This window comes from Macaca nemestrina, chromosome 10, assembly GCF_043159975.1.
Source record: "Macaca nemestrina isolate mMacNem1 chromosome 10, mMacNem.hap1, whole genome shotgun sequence".
In the NCBI taxonomy this organism is placed as follows: domain Eukaryota; kingdom Metazoa; phylum Chordata; class Mammalia; order Primates; family Cercopithecidae; genus Macaca; species Macaca nemestrina.
Genome location: NC_092134.1, coordinates 49,479,576 through 49,491,745, shown reverse-complemented (window position 1 = coordinate 49,491,745; position 12,170 = coordinate 49,479,576). Strand labels below are relative to the sequence as shown.

General features: G+C 35.1%; 1 long non-coding RNA gene across 1 annotated transcript in view; it reads left to right on the top strand.

The window, feature by feature from the left end:
- LOC139356540 (uncharacterized) overlaps positions 1 to 11,621 on the top strand; it is an 89,365-nt gene extending 77,744 nt beyond the window's left edge. The window contains exon 3 of the long non-coding RNA XR_011608537.1: positions 11,502 to 11,621. This is a non-coding gene — a long non-coding RNA (uncharacterized lncRNA). The remainder of the gene's footprint in view (positions 1 to 11,501) is intronic.
- The last annotated feature ends 549 nt before the right edge of the window (positions 11,622 to 12,170 follow it).

Below are 12,170 nucleotides of genomic sequence, written 5' to 3'. Positions count from 1 at the left end.
CGAAGGAGAAATAAAATCCTTTACAGACAAGCAAATGGTCAGAGATTTTGTCACCACCAGACCTGCCTTACGAGAGCTCCTGAAGGAAACACTGAGCATGGAAAGGAATAACTTGTACCAGACACTGCAAAAACATATCAAATTGTAAAGAACATTGACACTATCAAGAAACAGCATCAACTAATGGACAAAAGAACCAGCTAGCATCATAATGACGGGATCAAATTCACACATAACAATATTAACCTTAAATGTACAAGGACTAAATGTCCCAATCAAAAGACACAGACTGGCAAATTGGATAAAGAGTCAAGACCCATCAGGGTGCTCCCTTCAGGAGACCCATGTCACATGCAAAGACAAGCATAGGCTCAAAGTATAAAGATGGGGGAATATTTACTAAGCAAATGGAAAGAAAAAAAAAAAAGCAGGAGTTGCAATCCTAATCTCTGATAAAACAGACTTTAAACCAACGAAGATCAAAGAGACAATTCCATTATATAATGGTAAAAGGATCAATGCAGCAAGAAGAGTTAACTATCCCAAATGTATCCAATACAGGAGCACCAAGATTCATTAAAAAAAACCTTCTAGAGACCTACAAAGAGACTTAGATTCCCACACAATAATAGTGGGAGACTTTAACACCCCACTGTCAATATTAGACCGATCAATGAGACAGAAAAGTAACAAAAATATTCAGGAGTTAAACTCAGTTCTAGACCAAGTGGACCTAATAGACATCTACAGAACTCTCCACCCAAAATCAACAGAATATACATTCTTCTCAGCACCACATGGCACTTATTCTAAAATTGATCACATAATTGGGAGTAAAACATTCCTCAGCAAATGCAAAAGAACAGAAATCATAACAAACAGTCTGTCAGACAACAGTGCAATCAAATTAGAACTCAGGATTAAGAAACTCACTGAAAACTGCACAACTACATGGAAACTGAGCAACCAGCTCCTGAATGACTACTGAGTAAATAACGAAATGAAGGCAGAAATAAATAAGTTCTTTAAAACCAATGAGAATGAAGACACAATGTACCAGAATCTCTGGGACACATTTAAAACAGTGTGTAGAGGGAAATTTATAGCACTAGATGTCCACAAGAGGAAGCAGGAAAGATCTAAAACTGACACCCTAACATCACAATTAAAAGAACTAGAGAAGCAAGAGCAAACACATTTAAAAGCTAGCAGAAGGCAAGAAATAACTAAGATCAGAGCAGAACTGAAGGAGATAGGGACACAAAAAAGCCTTAAAAAAATCAATGAATCCAGGACCTGGTTCTTGGAAATGATCAACAAAATAGACCATTAGCCAGACTAATAAAGAAGAGAAGAGAGAATAATCAAATAGACAGAATAAAAAATGATATAGGGGATATCGCCACTGATCCCACAGAAATACAAATTACCATCAGAGAATATAAAAAACACCTCTACGCAAATAAACTAGAAAACCTAGAAGAAATGGATACATTCCTGGACACATACACCCTCCCAAGTCTAAACCAGGAAGAAGTCGAATTCCTGAATAGATCAGTAACAAGTTCTGATATTGAGGCAGTAATTAATAGCCTACCAACCAAAAAAAGTCCTGTGCCAGATGATTCACAGCCAAATTCTACCAGAGGTGCAAAGAGGAGCTGGTACCATTCCTTCTGAAACTATTCAAACAATAGAAAAAGATCTACTCCCTAACTCATTTTATGAGGCCAGCATCATCCTGATACCAAAACCTGGCAGAGACACAACAAAAAACGAAAATTTCAGGCCAATATCCCTGATGAACATCAATGTGAAAATCCTCAATAAAATACTGGCAAACCGAATCCAGCAGCACATTAATGATGGACTTCTTAATCTCAAAGTGTCTGTCAGGAAAAATCAATCAGTATTGAAATATTCACAATATAATGACAAGTGTAGAGAAAACAAGTAAACTCTCCACTTTAATTCTAATAAATTAAGCTGTACTAGAGCAGTCGTCTCCAGTAGGTAAAACCATAGTATTAAGTAACCTTTTAATTTACTCGCATGCAGTTTAGGATTGTTTCAGGAAGGCGGGGTAAGTGGGGAGTAGATGGAGATGCTCTGTTTTACACAGCTATTCAGAGACTCAGGCTGAAAAAAATTGTTCTTCATTATTACCTGTTTTTCATGGCCTTAAACATGCAATCCCAGTGAACTTGAAGGGCAAAAAAAAGAAAAAAAGAAAAGCATCCATGCAGTTCTTATTGTCTAGGTCTGAAGGTAGCCAACATCACTGTATCTAAGTATTTACTCATCATTCAGATGTCTACACCCAATGTGATCAGAGGTTTAATTATGTATCTAGTTAAACTATGTATCTATGTCAGATTTAAAAACCTCCACACATTTCCACAGCCTCTCCCATCCAGTGGTGGAGTCTTTTCCCCCTACGCCTTGAATCTGATCTTGTACAAATGACTTGATTTAACTAAAAGAATATGAGACAAGTGACTTAGCAGATTTCGAGCTTTGGACTGAAAAAAACTTGCACCTTCTGCTCTCTCCCTCTTGGAATATTGCCAAGCTTGAGAATCAGTCTAAAGCTAACCAACAGCCTACCAAACACCAAATATATGAATAAGGCCATCCTAGTGAAGCAGGATATTTTCCTGACCCCTTCACGGGATGCATGAAGGGGTTGCCTCATCTACTCAGCCCGCAGAAGCAACTGCTTCTATCAGGGCAAGTGCAAGTGAAGGAGGTGAGAGCTGGAACGCTGGAACTAGCCGGCCATTTCAGCGCAAACTCCACTCACTCAGACCTACTGCACTCCACACTTCATGGGAGGGAGCACACAGGTGAGTGGGTGCAGGAGGCAGAGTGAGTGATTTGGAGCACCGGCAGGAGAGAACTGTGCACAGACCCTGTGGCAATGTCTTGGAGGGGGTACCCATAACTCCTGAGGTCCTGAAGTCCCAGAGGGAGCGTTACAGTGCTCTTACAGCTCTGCTGTCTGTGGATGGCTTAAGTGTTAACAGCTCAGTGGACCCTCTGCCTTTTCGCATGAGGTGACTGCCTTCCATTAGTGAAGGCAAATTGTCAGTGTGACATCCTTTTGCATCCACACCTGTGGTTCCCAAGTTCTTGTCCAGTGTCCAGGATAAATGAGATCACACAAATGAATTGAAGGATGGTAAATGCAGGGGATTTTATTGGTGATGGAGATGGCTCTTAGCCACAAGGGGAGCTGAAGGGGACAGGGCAGGAAGATAATCTTCCCCTGAAGTCTGGTCGCCTTCAGCTAGATTTTTCTCTGAAGTTACACCATCAAGCTGTCCCTCTGAAGTCAAGCCACTTATCTTTGACATCCAGCCTTAGTATCCAACATCCGGCTGCTTCTCTCGCTCTCTACTGCCTGAGTCTGGAGTTTTCATAGGCACAGGATATGGGGTGGGGCAGGCCATGGGTGGTTTTGGAAAAGGCAACATTCAAGCAGGAAAATAGGGATATAAGTTCTCACTTTGGGTCGCAGTCTCAGACTTGAGAGTAGGGTTTGTTGAAGACCTACCCTTTTCTGCTTAGAATTTCTCTGCCTCCTGTCCCTGTCACTAGATCATCCACTTCCAGAAGGTCTATCAGGTGACTGCAAGTGCTGAAGTAAGTTCAACCCAAGCCCATAAAACCTCAGCTAAACCCAGCCCGCAGAATTGTGAAAAAAACAATGATAAATGTTTATGTGAACCATTAATTTGGGGTAGATTTTTAGATAGTAAAGATAACACATTCAGTGCCTATGAAGAAAAATATTTTGGCAAACAGCTAGTGCTTTTGTGGAACTCTCTTTGTGGTAAAGATCTACACTTTCATAGGTTTTCATTATTTTCCAAGTTTTTTTTTTTTCTTTTTTAGATCGGGTCTCACTCTGTCACCCAGACTGGAGTGCAGTCGCACAATCACAGCTCACTGCTGCCTTGACCTCCAGGGTTCAATTGATCCTCCCAAGTAGCTTGGACTACAGGCATGTCCCATCATGCCTGGCTAATCCAAGTTTCTTAATGGCAAACATTAGCATGTCCTTATGATTTTCAGTTTTATTAAATGCCTAGGGCAAATATTTTAAAGAAAGATGGGGTTGTTTCTTAGTTTAGAATATTTATAAATCTATACTCTGCCACATAAAGAGTGTTCAAAGCTGATGCATATAGCACTTGCTGTTCACAAAATCTCTTTTTTCTGCCTTAAATTTTTACACTTTAGTAAGAATCAGAGGCAATCGAATAATGCTTTTAATTGAAGGTTATATATTCAGAATGTGCACACTTGACAAAATATTTCCAATTTCAAATTCACAAAATGAAAATCTAACCAATAATAAATAAGAAGAGATAATAAGATGTAAGGAAAAAGAAAGTTGACAAGATTATGTGATGCACTAATCTCTTTACATCTTTATTAAACACCCTAGATATTTAAGCACTATACAGTGAATACATTTTCCAAAACAATATCAGATATACACATGTATGTATAAGGACTACTTGTCAGAATATTTGAACTCAGAAAAATCTAACATAGTCATTCTTAGGTCTAAATATTTTGTTTCTTATGTAATATATGCTTCATTGTCATATCTTTGCTTTGAACTATATAATAGAGTTTATATCTTGCACCACAATTTCCAGCCTATCTGGGAAATAATCTCAATTTTTTGCAATAAGAAAAATAAGAATACAATTACTTTCTTACCTAATGTATAACTTATACATTATACAAAACACAAATTTTGTATAATGTATTATATAATAATGTATATTATACAAAATATAAGCTAATATGTAATTTCTAGACTAAAATTCATATATATTCTTCAGTTAATTTTTGTATGTTTAGAATACTTTTCAATATAGCTATTTATAAGTTCTAATATGATAAAATTTCTTCTTTGCTTTGTTTTAATAAATGATTAGGTTTTGCAAATGATTCATGTTGCAACATCCATATCATTCTGTGAGCTACATTAGTTCATTTATATAATTGTCCATTTTCTTTTGACCTTTCCATTATAAAAATTGTTTCAACAAACATAAACATTGTGATCTTATAGATGAAAGTTTATTAATTAAATGTATAAGTTTATCTAAAAATTAACTGAATGGGCAAAGTAAGTAGGATTGTATTAATGTTGGCTTTATCAGTACAGTTTGTACTTTAAAAATGGTCATTTAAAGGTATGAAAATGGATTTGCTCAATGGAGCATTTTGATGAGGAGAAATTTCATGACATATGAGAGACAATAAAGATGTTAGTTTCCTTTTTCAGTCTAAGTACATTTTGGAAGTACAGAAGCAAAGGTAAATCTGTTTTTCTGCTACAGGGCTTCCTTCTCAAAGATTATGTTAATATCTTATGTGAATTTTCAAAGGTGTGGGGTGATATGCATTATTTCCAGATATGTATGACTATATAACCCATTCTCAAGAAAGATCTAATTGGATTAGTGTCCATCAGAAAATACTTTGGGAAGATGTAGTTAAAAATTAAAAATGATTTGCAACGCAAATCTAGATAAATTTTGTGTACACATGTAGATAGAGTATAGAATCCTAAGAATTGAAGGCTCAGAAGGGTGGGAAGTCGGGGGCGGGGGGGATAAAGCATGAAAAATTACTTAATGGGTACAATGTACATTATATGGGTGACAGGGACACTAAAAGCCCAGACTTCTTCCCTATGCAATATATCCATGTGAAATAGTTTGGATATTGTCCCCTCAAAATTTCCTGTTGAAATGTGCTGCCCAGTGTTTGAGATGGGGACTGGTGTGAGGTGTTTGGGTAATGAGGGCAGATCCCTTATGAGTGGCTTCGTGCCATAATGAGTGAGTGCCCTAGCTCTGTTAGTTACTACAACATCTGATTAGTAAAAAGATCCTGGCACTTCCTCCCCTCTCTCTTTCATTATGTGACACACACGCTCCCCTCTTCACCTTTCTTTATAATTGGAAGCTTCTTGAGGCTCTTGCCAGAAGCCAGTGCTGGTTCCATGCTTCTTGTACAGTCTGCAGAACCATGAGCCAAATAAACCTTTCCTTATCAATTAACTACTGAGATTCAGGTATTCCTTTATAGCAAGGCAAACGGACTAACATACCATGTAATAAAACTATATTTGTACCCTGTAAGTTTATACACATAAAAATAAATACAATAAAATAAAATTGGAAAGAGTGTCACAGGCAGATGGCACAGCCAGAGTCAATATCCTAAGACATAGCATGCTGGACTTGTCAGAAGGACTCTGGGGAGGACAGAGTGGCTGGAGCAGAGTGAGGTGGGGGTAAAGTCATGGCAGATGAGGACCAGATCCTTTTAATTTTTCCTTTTGGTAACAGCTTTATTGAGACATAATTCACATATCACATAATTCACCCACTTAAAGCATACAATTCAATTGTTTCAGTATATTCAGTTATTCAACCATCATTGCAATCAATTGTAGAGCATTTTTATTACCCCCAAAATAAACCCTATACACTTTAGCTATCATCTGCTAGACCTCCCAAGCCCTCAGTCCTCGGCACCCACTTATCTATTTTCTATCTCTATAGATTTGAGACCCAGGTCTCTTAGGACTGCTGTAAAGGCTCTATCTTTGAGTTTTCAGCAGGTAATTGACATACCAATTTAATAGAGTCCTTCCATAAGCCGTGCTGTGAGTAAACTGATATAGGTGGTTGTGGAACTAATCCATCAAACAATGATCTTGCCTTGGAACAGAGTAATACTGGTGGAAGTGGGAATTGGAAGTGCTTTATATATAATAAAAAAAAAAGTTACCAGCTGATCTCAGAGATGGGGGGCTCTGCATTCTGGCTGTACACTCAATTTTTCTTTTTCTATAATATGTTCTGAATATGTGATTATTTCTTAGCACTTGCCTTTGGCACCATATTTCGGACAAAAGACTTCCTGAGTATCTCAAATGGAGATTTTGGGAAGTTATTTTCCAAGCAGAAATCAGCTTAGATCTCCCTGTTAGGACACGTAGATGTTTGAATCTGATATGTGTGTTGGGATTAGGGGTAAAAGAGGAATATCTACTAGTGAGACTTTTGTGTTATTTTATGTTTTTGAAAACAATAAGGTAGGTAGATATTATAACTACAATTAATATCCTTATACCTCAATTTTAAAGATGAGAAAGCTGGAATATAGGCTGGGTACAGTGGCTTCTACCTGTAATCTCAGCACTTTGGGAGGTTAAGGCCAGTGGATCAGGTTGAGGTCAGGATCAGCCTGGTCAACATGGTGAAACCCGTCTCTACTAAAAATACAAAAATTAGCTGGGCATGGTGGAGGGCACCTGTAATCCCAGCTACTCGGGAGGCTGAGGCAGGAGAATCACTGGAATCTGGGAGGCAGAGATTGCAATGAGCTGAGGTGCGCCACTGCGGTCCAGCTTGGGTGACAGAGCAAGACTCTGTCCAAAAAAAAAAAAAAAAAAAAAAAAAAGTCTAAATGTGTAGAGATTAAGTATCCTACCTCATTATAACACAAAAATCACCAGTCAGAATATTGACCAATGTCTCGGTGGTTACAGACATTCTTAACAGCCATGCCAAATTAATGAAAATGTAAAGAATGGTGCCACATAGCTATATGTCATCAAGAAACAAAATTCCTCTATTTTTTTTTTATCATGCTTCTCATTTAATAAAGGAGTGGAATATATTTCAAGTAAAATTACAAGAAAATAAAAATCTTTTTAAAAGCTGTCCTGATTTACTTTGTAAGGAGAGAAATGAGGTTTCATAATCTTATAAATGTCTTTGGAATCATGGACATAAAATGGTATACAGCTTTAAAGTTTATATCATGGTTTTAATATTAACTGTTTATTATCTGAACTTTTTATGACTTAAATATTAAGATAGTGCTGGAAAATACCTATGAGAACTGTTATGTGAATTTAGTTATTTAGGAAAAATGTTGTATTTCATTTTACTAGCTAAATATTCATTACAATGGAATTTTTATTAACATAGAAGAATGTTTATAGTATTAAGGTTGTGACATGTGCATTTTTCATATGGATATTAAATATTCAAAGACTTTATAAACATTATTTTATTAAATTTACTTCAAAAAAGAAATAGACATGCACATACACATGTACATAGAAGGAAATGATATAACCAACTAATTTATTGTACTCTAGTTTTTCTCTGGCATTTGATACTGCCTGTTAAAAACTTGTGATATCTTGTTATTGTGATTTTTCATATCAGAGAATTTCCATAATATAATCCACATTTAATTTTTATTTAGGTGCTATAATGCATTTTTCTGAGCTCACAATATTAAAATGTGCAGTTTCTTCAATCTCCCTTTCAGAGTCACCCTGCATCTTTCCCATTCTAATCTCTAACGAGGATGTTGATATTTATAAATTGAATAGTTGTAGTCAGGGCTCTCTTCCTTCCATTTAGGTTTTATCATGGGGACAATGATCAGGACACCTGGGAAAAAGGTGAGAGAAGTTGCATACTTATTTCCTCCCATGTCCCTTGAGGTCACCACTACTGACTTTCCTCTAAAGGAAAGTTCATTGCTCCTCTTTGTGAGGCCAGCTCTACATGAAGCTCCATCCTGCTGGTTTCTAATAACATCTCTCCCCTTATCCTAGGAGTGATTACAGACTGCTGATACTGGCTTCATACTTTGGTGCCCTTTTACTTCCTCTCTATCCTATTTATACCAGTGCAATTAATCATTTATCTATAAGTCCTCTTAAGACTATATTAAAAGTGAGAATGTCATCTGTTCTTTGTTGGTTTCCTGATTGAGTTAGAAACAGCAAAGCAACTAAACCCAAGGAAGATGTCCTTTAGGATCTATCTGCTTTTCTTTAATATTTTGAATCCAGAATATATTACTGAGGGTGATATCTCAGAATATTGTAGAATTGAGGATATAAATTTTGGTTCTATGAAGCGCCTCTTCCAAAATTTAAAAAGTAATTATTATGGAATAATTTATGTATATCTAACATTGATGTAATTGCAAAAGCAATATACGTTTGGTAAGAAAATGCCTATTATCCTCTCATATTTTGTAGACAGACGAGTATGAAGCAACAGATGTTGAAATTATTAAGAATAATCTAACAATGCACAATATTGGCATTTTATTTGGTTTGGCTAGAAACTATGAGCTCGCATTTTATCTGAACCCTGTCTGAACTAACTTAAGCAAAACTTAGAGGCTTTAGTTCATAGAGGTTGTGCTGAATCTTTTTTTTTGGATTCATTTTGCTATCCATGAGTTCATGGGTTTTATTTAGAAGTTTGGGTTTGCTCCCAAAATGATTTTCAGAAATTATTTCTAAAACCATAGAAACTTTAAGCATTTAGCAATAATGCAAGAATAACTGAACAATCAGGGAGAAGAGATTTGACTCATATGAAAAAGTATATATGGATTCTATTTTACTATTGGTTTATAAAAATATGTCACATACCAACATAAGTAGAAATGGCTGTTTTCAAAATAGATGTAAATTTCAGTGTTTCCAGGGAACCCAAGCCAACAATTCACTTTGGTCATTTTATTTCAAAATCATATCTCTGATTAACGAAAATATTATTCTTTAGAAAAGAATATAGAATTTTGTCTTTTAAAAAAGGTTTATAAATTGCATGATGTACTTTTCTATTTTATTTTAATTATTGATATGATTATCTATTTTAGTTATGAATTATGTGAGCATAGTATGATCATCCAGGATTATTTCAATTCTAACTTATTTTTTTATTGACTAGGTTAGATATTATTATTATTGTTTTATACGGTCAATGTTTATTTAGTTATCCACACGTCAAACATTTTATTCGAAAACCATCCCTTTCTGTATCTCAGTCCTTTCCTTGGGAATTTCCCAGAGCCAAGGCCTAAGTAGGTGTGCCCCTTCTCTACAGTAGATTCCTTTCTGATGCACCCAAGGAGGCTGTACCTCTTCCCAGATCCTGACTTTTTGTGAATAGCTCTGTTCTGAACTTCCTGCCCTTGCCCTCTGCTTAAGTGTCAGGCTTTGGCTTCTACACTAGGTTCATTTGATTAATCTAAAGGCACAGTTTAGTACTCCAGAGATGAGCAGATACATCATGTTGATCATAGGTTCCAAAATTTTTCCAGTCCTATGGATTTGTGCCTCTTTAACCTCAGGAAAATGTCTCTAGTTTGTCTGCACAAAACTGAAGATTAGAAAACTATATTTAAAACTCTATTGTTTTTAGTTGTTTTAGGTGTTTTCTGATATCTGGTTCCCTATGTTGCTAGAAATACAAGCCTAAACATATATGTCTCAAGAATATACTGAATAAATAGTCTCTTAGGCCTATATTCTTTGTACATATAGTATTCTTATAAATAAATGTATGAACAATATATTAATACATTCTCAAAGTATATCATTTAATATAAAGAATTCACATTATAAATGTAATATATGCTGTGAAGTATGTGTTTTTATAAAATATTTTAAAGTAAATAAAAAGTTAATTTAGCCAATTAATCATTTCACAAAGGTTATTTAGCAAATTGACGATCTGGAGCAATTAGTTGTTTTTCCATGAATTTAGTGGAATTGGCAATGCAGTGAATCAGTTAGGTGAACTGGAATTCCAGTCATGTAGGATTTTTTCATGTGTGGAAAGGGCCTGTATTCATCTGATATCCCTATCCAGAAATAAATCTTCTTTTCATCTGCAGAGTGCAGGTGGACAAGAAGGAGTTTACTTTGTTGTGAAGCTAATAAAGAGTCCTGAGTTTCTTAATTACCTTTTAAACAAACTTTTACTTAATCTTTTCGGTGCTAAATATATTTTCTTTCCAACCTTCAAAGACACTTATTGCTATCAGTGAAACTGGAGCTATCAGTTAAACATTCCTAGGATTCTGGGTTATAAGTCAACTTGATTCTTGCTGACTTTGTCCTACTGTAGGCATTTGGTTTCATCTTACTGTGCTAAATCAGCTATCACTGTTATCTCTCTATTTTATCTTTTGAAATTTGTTGGCATCCCTTCTCTGCTATTTCTCCTACCAGTTATTGGCTAATGTAGGTTGTTCTTTTTAAAAATGTGTTCCCTGCTGTTGTAATGAAGCTATGAGTGGGATTAGAAGTAAATGCTTATTTAATTATCGGGGTTTTACTGGACATCTTACTCCATTAGATGACTAATTTTAGAACATATAATAAATAATGCAATGATTAACTTTCTTATTCTAACATTTTGTGTGCATAACTTTTAAAAGATGTTGACATTTTAAATACTAACTTAAGCCTTTTAAATTTTTTTTAAAAATTATTTAATTACAATGCATATTTTATTTTTATATATACAGTTAATTTTATAACAATAAAAAGTAATCCCAAGTAAATTCAAGACCTCTTGAAAATTTGTGTAACATGCTACATACCTTAATATTTTGAATGCTTGCTTATTTTCTAGGAATACGGACTTTAATTAGATTCTTAAGGGATGCCGTAACAGCAGCAAAAACAAAAGGTTTATACTTGGGATCGTAGAATTGAAGTTAAAATTGCCAAGTTTTTTCTCTTCAATCCACAATGACTGGGAAGTATTTATAATTATCACGCATAAGGAAACCTCAATGTTTAATACAACCTGCATTATATGTATTCAAACTTTCTTAAGTTTTGCTAGAAGAAATGACTGTTAAGATGCTGTGTTTTCAACAGCTATCTACTACAATATGTTTTAAGATAAATATTGGATAAAATATGGATTTTTTTCAAATAAAGTATCGAACTAATAAAATAATTACATATCAAAAACTTCCACTAGAATATTTGTATCAAAAACAATTTTTATAGCTTATCATCATAATACTTTTCCCACACTTATAGAAAATATTTTATAATGTACCTTCGCCCAAATTTGTTAATTATTAAAATAAACTAAGAAAAATGTCGAGATTGATATTTCCAAGACTTTCAGGTGATTTAGTAGTATTCATTTATCATTTTCATTTTTCTTATTTAACTAGTTATATATATGATTAATTTTTATTATCTATTTTTTTTTTTTTGAGACAGAGTATCACTCTGTCACCCAGGCTGGAGGCATGGCTTGATCTCAACTCACTGCACCCTCCTC